Consider the following 14,870-nt stretch of genomic DNA (forward strand, 5'->3'; position numbering starts at 1 on the left):
GGTTTAAAGAAGCTTTCGAAACTCTGAATAAATTGAACCAATTGCTTCGCAAAACGAATCATTGTTTCGAAGCATTAAAAACACCAAAGCCTTGCAGGCACCTGCTGGTCAAAATGGTGTGTAAATAGAACGAAATCTCAGACTCAGGCCAATTATTATTATGACACGTTTTCCAAACCAACTGAAAATGTTTTCATTAAAGTGTAGGCTAATCTATTAAATGTAACCTACTAATAAAACCATTAAATACAATTGTGAACCATACCTCTTCTATAACTGTACTTGATAGTGCATTCAAGTCATGTCATAAAGATCGTATTTATGAGTTGAACGCACAATGTAAATATGAGTGGGAAGCTCTGGGTTAAGCCCCGATCTTTACAAGTTGGGGGCGTGTCAGTAGGTGCGTTTCCATTACATATTTTTTGCGATTTTTTTCTAAATGTTGACAAAAAACTATTGCGAAATGACAGCATTTCCATTAAAGTCCGCGTGAACCGGAAGTTGCAAACGACTTTTCTCCAGTGCTGTGACGTATTTCCCAGAGAAACGGAATATTGAACAGAGGGCAGGGTTTTACTCTAGCGCTCCTCCTCTCCATCTCTGCTCATTACAGACTAACGATTTGAAGGGAGTTGTTAAGCGTTTCCCAACCCAAGTCCTCAAACCTACGTCATCGGAGAAGGGACGCCATTCCAGACCGGAAGTAACTTTTCAGACTTTGATTAAAGATTACGACGGCAAACAATTTTTTTCTGTGTTTTAACTTGCACAGATTAATTGTTCACCACAAGACTAGTAATATGCGCTAACAAAGTAAATAGGGTCAATTTTGATTTCAGTTGGACTTTAACCGATGTTATGCGACTAAAACTTAATTTTTTCCTCTCGCGATAAGTAAAGTAATTCCAAAAACCATGGCAACGGACAGTGGTAGGTTTATGTAGCCTACTAATCCCAGCCACTGCACTGGCCATTATTATTAATCGAAGGAGATGTATGTGTGTTTTCCAAGCATTAATGGTAAGAAACGACCCTTATACTTGTGAGCGGCACATAGGCCTATGAGGTGTTTCTGGGTGTTTCTCCCTCATATCTGCTTCGAGGTCTTGATTGTAGCATTTATTTGAGATTTAGAATCCATTATTCCTGTAATTATTTTTGTCTTATATGAATTTAATAAAGAACTCTGTCTCGTATTCTGTCCAAACACACCGGGTGACCTATAAATGCGCAAAAACTTTCCATTGCAGTTTTGCGAAATATTTATTTTTCGAATTGCCTGAAAAACCACCTCATGCGAGCGTAAAAACTTTTTTGCGATAAATGGGAGTTTTTGCGAAAATTACGTGTTTCCATTAAGCATATTTTCAATTCGCAATTTCAATTTGCACAATTTGAAGGGTAATGGAAACGCGGCTAGTGAGAAACATGAAAGAATACCACAATACTTAAAAGTATAGTGTCAGGCTTTTCTATTTACAGCGAAGTAATTGCCTGCAGAGAATATGATGGCATTATAATATAACAATGTAATTATGTAACAATAAAGTTTGCAGTGGCTCCATAAATTAATTAAAAACATAAAAAAGCAAAGCACACCTGATTCACATTTCTTTGTAGTTTCATTTTCTAGAACAAGAGTTTAAGAACCTTGCTGTATTCTTTTGTAATTAATTAAGAGAAAGTACACCGCCATCTTACTCCGACAAAAGTGACTTGAACGCACCTGCCGTCGTAAACACAACTTCCCTCCTCGTACGAAGTTCCCAGGAGGACTTGAACTCACCATCAGCAGATATGATATATTTGTGTTGAACTTTCCCAATGAATGATTCTGTCCCCAAGAAGGTGTAAAAATGACATGCTTGTGTGTGGATAAAAGCATATTGTCTCCAATTTGAGGAGGTTTTCAGCAGCCATTCTTTGTATCTAAGCTGTATGAAAGCAGTCTCCCTGCTCAAACAGCATGTGTTTAATTGTGTATTTGGCTTGGCGTATATGTGTGTGTTTGGTTTGGCCTGGACTAAAGAGTGGCTTCTGTTATCTATCGTTTATTAATTGCTTTGATGTTGAAACCCAAAAGCTGCTTGTTTCCATTTAGATGCAGTTGTTCTATGATTCAGTGGAGGCAATGTGTCATCTGCGTGTGTTAAACAGGACACTTTATTAGTTGACCGTTTAGGGCAGGGGTGCCCAACCCTGCTCCTGCCGATCGACTGTCCTGCACAGTTCATCTCCAACCCTAATCAAACACACCTGCCTTTAATTTTCATGTGATCCTGAAGACCTTAATTGGTTGCTTCAGGTGTGTGGTTTAGGGGATATGTGCGTGTGTCTTAAGCGGCTGTTTCCATCATTACTGGCAGCATTGTTTTCAATTTCTGCATCATCAGCATACCAGCCACATCATCATGAGGCCTTTTGCCCTTGTCCTGAAGCATGATTATTTCAGCCTTCACAGGACCCTTCAAACTCACACACATCAACTACAAAAGTACTTTCAAAAGCAGCAAGAGGGGAAGAAAAACAAGCACTCTGTGATGTTTGCTTAATTGAACACCACTGTAATTCATGATTTTCATGATGATATCACCATGTCAAACAAACAATCTGACCCCTCTCGACATGTAAACAGACCCTTCAGGGAAAAAAGAGCACACGCAAGAGGCCGAAATAGACAGAGGCCTACCACACACCTAGTACTGACACTTTCCATAACCCTCGTCCTCCCCCTCTCTGTCTCTCTCACTGTCAGGGAGACCAAAGCTGTCTGGGTAAAACCTTTTGAAGCCATCAAGTGGTTTTGCAAATTATGTTGTTTTGCGGCGCAGCGCTGGGCCAGATTAATGAAAGAATGTGTGACTGTATTCGAATGTGGAAGACAAGCGCTGCCGTCCTGAAACCGCCACAGCTTTTAAATGCATGTTGATCGCATGTCTGCCGGCCAAGTGCTCGTTTCAACATGGTGTCATAGACGGCTTTTGGATGGCGGCCCGAGGTTTGGGCTTATTTGTCTTTTATAAAAAGGACAACTATCTGAGCAGTGCCAAGGCACCCTTAGGCTCTTTGATATGCTGAAGCGGGAGGAGTTGGACCGGGTAAGAACGCTTCGTTCAGCTGGTCTGCAGATGTGTTGGTGGTGGGCGTCCTCTGACTGAACCAGGATCAGATTAGTGACTTCTCTTTTTTTTTTTGCTTGCCCCAATAAAAAGCACACAATGCATTTGCATGTGTTAAAGGGAAAAAAATCTCTCCATGGTCCAATAATTTGCAGGTGGCATTCGAATATGTGACCACATATAATGCTCCTCTTATCATTAAAGAAAAAGGCCCTAGCTAGCTGACTTTTAACTTTTATGGTGGTTGCAGGCTAAATCTCGAATGGATTTTTTTGGGGTTTTCTAACAACGGAATATGTGTCCAAGGCTTTAATAATCTATTTTCCCTTTGTTTCGACTGACATGGCAATTGCAACTGAAATGCTGGCAAAACAATATTTACTGACTTATCAATTTATTTCTTTGCAGAAACTACTTCCAGACGTTCTCATTAGTCACTTCTCTCAGCCAGTGAATAAAGCGTGTTTGTTTATCATTAACTGTAGAGGTGACAGCAGTGGTGGCGTTATTCCAGGCCACTGCGAAAGCCCAGCATGACCCCAGCAGGCGGGGTGAAACATCCTAGCTCTGTCCAGATCAGACAGGAAGAGAAAAACACTGCCACGTGTCACACCAGAGGACCACGAGTTGTTCGATCAACAGAACATTACTTCATTTAGCAGACGCTTTTAACTGCACGTGTGCAAATCGCACAATGCCGGTTCTTTAGTTTTGACCCTTCGAACCCATAAATCTATTGACTCAGCCGGACGAAGATTATCTCCCTGAGCCATAACCCACAGGAATGTTTAGTCTGAATGTTTTTTGACATCGTTTATCACGTACAAGTGCTATGAAATGTTGACTAATTACATGCTTTGCAGTGCTAATGGTCTGACTTGCGCAAAGGATAAGGTTGTGCCAACGAATGTAGCAATTAGAGATGTCTTAACATGTGGTTACGCCGACCTGATGAGCGGGTGAAGGGATGCATATAATCATGCGTTTAAGCAGTAAACAGCACTTGGCCCAAAGCAAGCTGGGATACAATAGCGCTGCCTTTGTCTCCCCCTAAATTTACATAGTAAACTGTTGACACTTTTTGGCTGCGTCAGATTTGCGGAGCAGTGAAGCTGTAAACCTAGCGCGACCCCTTTTTTATACGCTTCTGACCTCAGCTCCCTGCCTCGTAAATCAGCCGTAATTAAAAACGCTAAGAAAGGACGTTATTGCGCAGTTGTACCGCAGAAAACATAAGACAGCCATTTTGAGGCTTTACCCGGCATGCTTTGCTGCTGGTAATTAGTCAGCGATGGCAGATTAAACATGTTTTCGAGAGACAACAACATGCGGATGGCAGACTGTGGTTTTCTGAATCCCAGATTCCTCCAGAGAGAGACAGGAGTCTGTCAGAGGGGAAACGCTTGATTTAGAGCATTATTTCAGTAAATTACAGTCAGCTTCAGGGACAGCCCAGGATGTTTTAATTGCGAACATGAAATTATAAAGTGAAATAGCTGAGTGAATGTGTTTAAAGAGAGACAGATGTGCAGAAGTGTATTTTTGGGCTTGATGAAGTGCATATTTCTCTCTCTCTCTTTCTCTGTCTTCATGGTTCTTTTTTTAAACTCATCTCTTTATGTCTAATGGCCAATTTACTGCTTGAGTGCATACTCTGTGTCTCTTGCTCATGCTCTGTGAGACATTATCATGCTTTGATTAAACCATAGTCTATGCCAGAACGGACAAATTTCTGTATTAACAGTTGAAGAGGTGACTGAGGTTTTTTTTTTTTTTTTTTCAGGATAACATCTTGTCAGATTTCATTGTACACAGTCTTGAATAAGCCTTGTTTCACAGACCATATACTTTGGCCTTACATAATCCTCTGTGCCTCTGAATCCTATAAATTATACCTGTGAAGGGTTATAAATTGTCCTAAACCGGCCCTCCCTCTGTGTGCTAGATAGTGTGACATCCTCAAAATCATTTGCAGATGTAAACTCCAGTCGGTGGCCATTCGCAATATCTTTTGCGGTCATGCGGATGAATCGAGTGTCACCAGAAGTCATTTTCCCTCTCGACTGCTGGTTTGGCAGCGTCAGACTGGCGTTTTCTGCTGATTCTGTGGGAAAGATGTGTCTGTAGCAACTGTATAACTGTGTGTTTGCATGTAAGCCCTTGTTGTGAAGGATAACAACAAAATGACGGCCACTAACAACAACGGCAGCCAAATCCAATCTGGCCCTGTAGCACAGAAGAGGAAATGACAGATGTGAATATAGAGATGAAAAGAAAGAGAAAGCAAGTGAGAACGTGAGAGATGGAAGCATGGTTTGATTTCGGTCACATTTCTTTCTCTCTCTGTATGTCGGCCACACGTCACAGTGCTGCGTGCATGAGACACATCTTGGTACGATTGATACCGGGCTTGAGGGATGGACAGTTGATTCTTTTTGTGTGTGTGTGTGTGTGTGTGAGAGAGAGAGAGAGGCAAGAAAGCAGAAGATTGAGAGAGTTTGATGGTACGAGGCTTATCTGTCGGTCTGTGCTGCCTCCTACTGTCTGAGCTAATATTTTAGCCATCTCATTCAGGCAGACGAAACGGGAATGGATCTGATGGAACCTGTAATTGCACAATCATTATATTAAAGGAAAGCTTCTTATGCAGATGACATTCCTGTACATTAAATTGCAATGAAACGTTTAGTTTACATGTAATAATCTAATTTATGGGTTTTCAAACTGGAGACCATGGTGCTGCAATGGAGTGCCGCGGGGTCTGCAGAAAATTCGAGAGAGAGAAAAAGATTTTATAGAGTGTATTTTTAGGGTTGTCAAAGGTAACATGTTGACTAAAGATATTCATTTAATATGCTTTACACAATATATATATATATATATTAAAAAAACATATTTTTCGCAATTATTTTAGACAGCACTAGTTGTAATTCTGCACAGCACTTACAGTAATTATTATTACTGAAAGAAATAATAATTTTGTTTGTTTTAAAGGTTTAGCCTATTTATTTGATTAATAGATAGTTCAAAAGGAATGGCATTTTTCTTTTTGAAATATAAATCTTTTGTAACATTTAATGTCTTTACTGCCACTTTTGGAAACAACACGTTGTCTTTATAATATGATGCTTAATATTTTTCTCAGACGGTATGAAAGGGTTTTTATACAAGCAATTAAATAATTGTATTTTTTTGAAAATATTGTCATATTTTTGGCTTCTTGACGGGAAAAGTTTGAAAACCCTTGTTTAATAGTTTTCCTACTGTATTTTTCTTCGAATTTCAGAAAAACAGAGCAAATAAATAACTGCCATCATTCTTTTTTCCAGACTCATTTATCATTCCTTTTTATCCTTGTTTATTTGCACACAATACACATAAGTAATTACTACGTCTTAAAATTAATGTAATACAGAGTGTCAAACAATAACACATCACCAAGTTGGAAGGTTCCTCTGGAAAATCGAGACATTGTTATAGCCGCCCTATTATCAGAAGAGGTTTTGCTGAGACATGCAGCATTTTCTCAGTGTTTCCATTAGTAGAGGAGTGACAGAGGGTTTCCTTTGACCTTTTTACTGCATTGGTCTCTGTTCTCGCCCCCCTCACCACGCCGGCTGACCTGTCAATGATAGATATCAAATTTAACCATTTAATTGGCCTCAATAAAACAAAACACAAAGACAACTTTGTAAAGGGAACATTATGGCCAAATGAGCACCGAGGCATGCCAGAGTCAGTGTGTGTGTGTGTCTGTGTGTGAGAGAGAGAGAGAGAGAGAGAGAGAGAGAGAGAGAGAGAGAGAGAGAGAGAGAGAGAGAGAGAGAGAAGAAAAGAAAAGAAAAAAAAAGAGGGAGGAAGAGAAATGGAGAGACAGTGATTCCATTGCGAGGCCCTTTAGATTTGTATTTGGTCGCCTTTCTCAGGTGAAACCGTCCGAGATGTGCATTTGTCCTCTGAGGGCGCGTCTGCTAATTTTTGTGTGTGTATACTTGTGTTGGTTAATGATTTAGTGTATGTACGGACGTGTGTGGACAGAGTTGTTTTGTCAGAAGCCCTGTTCTCGGGGGATTGTTTGGAGTTGTGGTTCCCTTCTGGAATATAGGAGTGGATTCCTTCCGCGGGCTGCAGGGAGAACACGCTGCCAAATTTCTCTGGCTAGGAGCAGCGCAGCGCTCCAGGGGCCAGGCCAGCCCTCCTGCTCATCCCACAAACCCTTTCATGTTCCCCAACCGCAGGCCAAGAGCGGCGCCTCACTCCTTCTGCAGCACCAACGCATGTGTCTGCCTAATTCCTGAGACATGATGACAGTGGCCTCCCTGCCACGAGTGAAAAAAGAGGGTTCTAACTCTCTCTTTCACTCTGTGTTATGTCTTTTATTGATTTCCATCTTAAACTTTCTCTGCCTGTCATGTTTGTCTTTCTCTCTCCGTCCCCCTGTCCCTATTCTGGTTTGTGTATCTTTAATTATTACTTTCTGATACTGACGTTTTCCAGAAGTAACAGACCACAGGTTTTCATGCCACATGTGTTTTTTTTTGTTTTTTCGCTCTCTTTCTCCATTGTTTATCACGCTTTCTTTTTCTGCTTTATATGTGACTTAGGGTGTGGACGTTTTGGCAGCATCAGGAAACTAGTTTGATATCCCAGAGTTCCAAGAGAAACGCAACAAGTAATGTGGTAAACATTTTCACTGACTCTGGCTATTGTGTTGTTGTCTCTGTTCAAAAGATGTGATGGCACAACATTCTAAAGCTGCACTGAACACTGTACATGCATTCATTTAGCAGACGCTTTTATACAAAACCACCTTAAACTAATTTCTAATTTCTCCAGCTGGGTGGTTATTCAGCAAAGAAGCACACTTTCTTCATCTACAGATAAAGTTTTGAGATCAACATTTTGCTAAAAAATTATGACCTTTTCTCATTTTGAGCTCTTTAATGTGAGAAGTTCCTTTTTTATATATATGTTTTATTTAAGATGTACCTTAAAACAAGTGTGTAAACTCAAAGAGTGAGTTTAAACAAAAATGACATTATCTCCTCTTATGTTACAGTTGGCCTGGCTTCGTCAACTTTAGATGCCATAGGGTAGGGTAGATGTCTTTTTTATTCTCATCCAATTAAATATAGCAAGTGGTTCTCAACCTTTATTGACTGCAAGGTCCACAACAATATTTGAAGGCCTGAAAATTTTGATGTTTCCAGAAATTTTAAGCAATGAATATTCTTTCAATGTTCCCTTTCTTTTTAACCAATAAAATTACATGACTTTTCTAATTGTGCATGATTTACTGGATTAGGATCTTTTTAAATATTTTTACCCAATAAAATATTTTAAAACTTAGCTTGACTAGAAAAATGTTCCATGTATTCATAATGAAAAAATGCATATTGAGTTTTAAGATTGTATTAATTTAGGCTAGCCTACTTGAGTCTAGATATCACATTTTTAAAATAAAATTAGGCTACCTCCATGGGAACCCTGTTTCATCAAAAAAAAAAAAAAAAAAGAGAGAGAGAGAGAGAGAGAGAGAGAGAAAGAGAGAGAGAGAAAAAAAAAACAGTTGTTGAAGTGAATGAAAATAATAAATATTAGGGATGCACCAACAATAGTCTGTATCGGCCTATAAAAGGACATCGCTTGGTTGTTTAGGATCAGCCGATGATCAGGGCCGATTATATCCTGTCAATCAAAAAGAACGGAAAAATGTCACACTGTGTGTGAAGAAAATGTCTCATGTTGAATTTAGGGCTGCTTAGGTTAGCGCGACAATAACGCATTAACAGTTAAAAATATCAAAGTAGACTCTATTTGACCCTATGAATTACCCGTAGTTCAAGCCAGGGTCGCCAGGTCCGTGGTTTTCTATACACCAAACATGATTTGTAGCGTGCCTCCCATCCAATAATCGCAAAGAGCTTTGTGCTTTATCATTTCTGATAAGAAACAGTCTTCGTTTCAAATTTCCTTTCATCACATAATTCAAACAATAAATGCCGTTTTGATGCTCTTATAAATGTGATGTGACAGATCGCTGCAGCGCCTCAATTCAAATGGCAGCATGGTGCGAAAGTCTTTACTTCCACTTTTCTACCACAAGTTATAGCATGAAAAAACATGCACAAACATCAAAAGGTAGATACAGTAGTCTTACAACTTACCGAAATGTATCATGTATCATGTTATCGATCAATCAGTGTTTCAACCATGAAAAAAAACGTCAATAAAACAGCTTGTGAACACAGTTTCAATATTAGTTATTTACTATAGTTAGTTATATATGTTTAAATAAATGTTTAGTGTTTATGAAAACTACCTTATGTGAAACTGAGTTGTATACAAACATTTAAAGGCAGGGTAGGTAGGAATGGTCTAAAAAACTTCTTTTTCAAATTTGTTTAAACTTTATGTACATATCAATACATAATTAAAATGTAAGTACTCTGAAAAAGAAAGTATAAAAATCGAGTGTCTGTAGACCTCTCAGGACTGTTTTAAAGACAGTTCATTATTTCCATTCACTCCACCCCCTCCCTTCTGGGCTCCTTCCAAAGCCACGCCCCCAAAACACATGAACGCGCGACTCCAACCGCTGAGCTGAAGACGCATTATTTACCTGAGAGAAGCAGAGAGGAAGGAGCACAGTGCATGTAGTGACATCATGTCAGAATCACATGTAATAAAAAAATCTAACGCTAATTGCTTATGAATATAAACAAATAAGATGTATTTTAGTACTCACTATCAAGCTAGCATATTGATATTGGTAAATTTAAAATATATATATTTTTTGATTCGCTAACGAGCTAGTTATATAAGCTAAAAACAGGTTGCATTGATACACTTTTTTACATTACCATCAGTTATATTGTGATGAAGATGAATTTCGTGTAAGATTCATAACATATATGGTGTTCTGCATGTAGGGGTGGGAGATATTGACAAAAATGAATATCTCGATATTTTTTTCCAATATCTAGATATCGATATTCAGGCGATATTTTTGCCATCCTTCAAAGAAATGTGAGCAAACTGGCAAAGAAGGTCCAGTTGGTCTTTTGACTTGCTGCATTTGACCTATATTATTCTAGGCTATAGAAAAAAACAATAAAGGAGCTAACTAAACAGAATCTGTGGCAGCCCCTACTTTTTCCACTTACAAAAAAAAAAAAAAAAAAAAAAAACTTAACTAGGCACTTCTTGCAACAGTGATTATTAAATCAAACAACAATATTGTTGATGATCAATTCAAAGTAAAAAAAAAAAAAAATTTTCAAAACGGTATAAATCCATTCATTTTTCCCCCAAAACGCTATAAATCCATCTTTTTTGTTTTCTTCTAAATTTATGGTTTGTCTTTTTAAAAAAGTTTTTGTCTTTTATTTTTCGTGTTTGCATTTATGAGGAAAAAACAATATTACTTGACAGTTCTCCATTATGGACGCGAGCGCTCTGAAAGCTGCACTAAGACTTTCAAACTTTAACAGAGACCTCAAAACAGAAAGCACAAAGCCTTTCTTTAAAACGAATTTCGTTTTGTATTAATTGTATCTTAATTTTAATATTTTTTTTTTCATTAATTCATTAATATTTTCATTCCTGGATTAAATACATAAAGTAAATATAGGCTATCAATCACAACATAAGGTGCTTGAACTGGAGATTATATCATCGTGAACCGAACCGTAGCCTCGCCTCACAGGCCTAAAAAATGTGGAATATATTTACAGAAATCTGGTTCTAAACAAAACCATCCAAAACAAAATAAAACTATGTAGCCTAAATGTGCATTTCTCCGGTGCATGCGTTCACTAGCCTACTGCGAAGATCGCGAGTCAAATATCGTCAACTTCATCTTTGCAGCCGACACAGAAATTAATAAACAATTAAAATGTCTTATTGCAATATTTTACACATTCATAATCATTACTTTTGCTGGTTCTTTGAGGCAGCTTTTTAGGTTTATGGCGTTTTGGAAAAGAGCTCTTCACGTACGTACAAACACCGTTTCACCAAGGCACAGCAGCCCTTCAGCACATAAGAACAAAAAGAGAAAAAGCACGGACTTACTAATTACGAAACTTTGATGTGGTTGAACAGCTGAAACAGTCACAAATTCCTTTGCAACTCAAACCTTCTCAGTACGAGTTATGATGGAAGAGAACAGCATTACAGTTTTCAGCGCGTCCTCCTTTGATTGCTGTGTTGTGACTGGAAAAGTGCATGCAGGAGCACATGCGCAAAATGTAGGTTTGTAAAATGTCCTTTTGTAAAATAAAAATAATTTTAGGGCGAAGCAGAGGAGGTCGTGCAAGAGGCCGTGGCGTGCAACTAGGGTCCGAGGAAGTAGAGGCTGAGGACGGGGTGGTCGCTGGAAAGCCACGATGATATTGACACGCGTTTTATTTCTTTGTTTATCCAAAGACTTTTTGTTCATTACCTTTTCTTGTACTGTCTTCTTTTTTTGCCTTGTTTGCCTTCACTAACTGCATGCCGGTAATGTGAATTTTGATTGCTCTTTCTCTGCCATTGTTTTGCTATTCCTAGGTTCCGTGCCTCTCAAATTCCTCAAATCAAACGTGCGCGCGCAAGAGGGCAGATCCCGTGGCAAAAGGGTGGTTGCCATGGTTGCGAGAGAGAGTGACAGTCGCCTAAGCCAATCCTTTGATTCGTCCCGAATCGAAATAATGAGCTGTGTTTAATACAGATTAAACGGTCTAGAGTCACTTGATTTTTATACTCTTTTTTTCAGAGTACTTACATTTTAATTATGTATTGATATATATAGAAAGTTTTAACAAATTTGGATCTTTTATTTTTATATAGTCCTACCTACCCTGCCTTTAAGTTATTATTTGAGTGTAATTGTAATAATAAATAGCAGTTGAATATATAATAGTTTGGGCTCTGTTGTTAATTTGAACCTCTAATATTATAGTATTGTACCACATGAGAGGGTTCCATGTATAGTTTACAGCATTAGTTGGGAGATTATTTTTTTTCTTAAGAAAATCAAACTATCGGTATCGGCAGATATCATTCTGAATAATCGTAACGGCAGAGAAATTTAGTACTGGTGTTTTCTAATAATGATATGGTTGTTTTAACTTAATTTAAAGCATGTTTTGTCTTAAGTTTAAATTGTTTTATGTCCTTATAAGTCCCCATGGTTAATTCATGCAGACACCCCTTATTGGGCCCTGCCCCCCTGGTTGACAGCCAATGAGAGTCCATTCAATGTCCTGCTGTTTCAAAACATTAAAAGTGCATCGTTTTTAGACAAAAATCTGTTATTAATCAGACATGACCATCTAGGGATAGTTAACTCTTATCTAAGCCCCATCTTATTGCACACCAAAACCTACAGTACCTAAGCAACTATTGCCATCTGCCATTTTCTCAGACAAGTTTTTACTCTTTTCTAAAGAAAGTCTATGTGTGTTTGTATAGGTTTAAACTCAATAATGTAACATTGTTGTCAGTTAGCTTGTAATTGTGAGGTGCCTGTACGCTAATTTTTATTTTTTTTACTCAGTATTTTTTTCCCTTATACAGATATTTAAAGGAGCCGTATGTAAGATTGTGGCCAAGACTGGTACTGCAATCACTTTCAAATTACTGTAGAGCGGTGTAACAATGTGTCCATCGATCCTCATTCCCAAATGCACATATAACATCAGTAAGCAGGGCTTAGCAAAGGGTCAATTGACCTCACGGTTTCTGAGGATCTACAGTCCTTAAATTACTCTATTTTTCCATAAATTTGCAAGTAGGAAGACATTAGGAAAACAAAAATATAAATGTATATAAAAGGAATATCTTCAGGACATCTGACATTATAGCAGACTAAAAATCAAGAAATTAGAGATGCCCTGCAGACTTGTGGGATTTGTCTCTTCCAGAGGAGAGGCAGCGTTGGCTGGCATTACTAGCCTGTGGCTGCCATTACATGTGTTGAGTTTCACCACCAGTTTCCTATGGCTTACTGTGATGCAGTTATTCGTGGAGCAGTGTCTCAGGGCACACACTTCTCCTGTGAATATCCTCCGCTCCATTTGCCAATGCAAACAGCTCTTGAAAGCTGCTGACGTCCAATCCAATATCCTTAGGCTTTTTAAGATGTTTGAGTGTTTTTGCTCTGCCTTTCTGTAACATGTTCGAATATGACCAGAGCTTGAAATCCTCAGTCATTAAATCCTCAGCGAGGCAGTTTGAAACATGCAGAGTTTATTTTATTATGGGATGTTCAGACAGCCGCAGAGCAATTTTAGTAACTGTGGCAGCAGCCGTGTGTGTTTTAGCATGGGGCCTTATGTGGCACAGTGACCCCTAAGATAAACAAAGAGAGAGATATGTGTGTGTGTGTGTGTGTGTGTGTGTGTGTGTGTGTGTGTGTGTGTGTGTGTGTGTGTGTGTGTGTGTTTGGTTGTCTGTGTGCGTTGCGTTTATTGAATTGTGTGTGTTTGTGTGAATATAAATGCTGGAATGAGTAGGTGTATTTGGTCGTCTGTCTTTGAAAAAACAGCAGGCAAGACTTGAAAGTCGTCTATTGTCTGAAGTCCATCTCAGTCATTTTCAGAGCAGGGCCATTAAAATGCCTCCTCCTCACTGACACCAGAGAATGGGACTAAATTTATCTTCAAACAGCCTCTCTGTCTATGATCCAACCAGAGCCATCCGACTCCGACTCTAAATGCTTGTATGTCTGTATAACAGTGTCTGACCCTTGACTTTAACCCCTCGCTCAGATCCTTAGAGGAAAAGGGAATGAACTGAACTTATTTTCACTTTGTCCAGCTCTCTTCAGGTGGATCTCCACTCCTTTTGCTGACCCCTAAAGGGGCATTTGTGCAGAACACTTTTAAAGAACATTTAAAAGTTAAACAGTTCAAACGTTTGGGCTCAGTACGATTTTTTTCTTAACAAATTAATGTTTTTACTCAGCAGGGAAATATTAAAATCAAAAGTTACAAAAAAGAAATTTTTAATGTTAAAAGATTTCTATTTCAAATAAATGCTGTTATTTTGAACTTTATATTAATCAACAAATGCTGTATCATAGAGCTGCATGATTAATCTTTAAAAGACACCCATGCATGCATTCTCATTCCTGCTTGACAAAGATTCGTCTATGTCTATTAAAATTTTGACAAAATCACCCTTGAACATTAAAATCTGTGTTGGTGCTGCCGCTGAGCCAGAGAAAGCTTATCATGTACAGGTATGAAACAGCTTCACAAACAGTCTTTTCAAACACAGCTTTCTGTGTTACTATTCAAACAAGTACTGAGATAAAAGTTTATAGTTCGGATATAAACGATGTCTACGGAAGTGATAAAAATAGACCAAATGACCTTTTGAAAGTAACTTGGAACTTCATATAACGATATCAATAACATCATCAGTATAGGTGACGACAGGTGACTGTTAAAAACATTTATTTATCATTGAATAATTCATTCATAAAAAAAATGCTGATTCATCCAGTAATGAAACAAGTGAAGTATATGAGTCATTGAATCATTCATTCAAACCGATTTTTATTAATAATTCATTGAAATGAATTAAACATTTTTAAACAGACTGCAGCAATTAACTATTTGTAAGAACCTCCAGTAAATGACGTTATTTTCTTCAGTTGTCTGTTCAGAATCGTGGGAGAATCGTGATCTCTATTTGAAACAAAAAAAATTGTGATTCTGTTCTGTTCTTCAACATGTGAACTGTTTTCAATATTGATAA

Source organism: Abramis brama (assembly GCF_963993115.1).
Source record: "Abramis brama genome assembly, chromosome: 3".
Lineage (NCBI taxonomy): Eukaryota > Metazoa > Chordata > Actinopteri > Cypriniformes > Leuciscidae > Abramis > Abramis brama.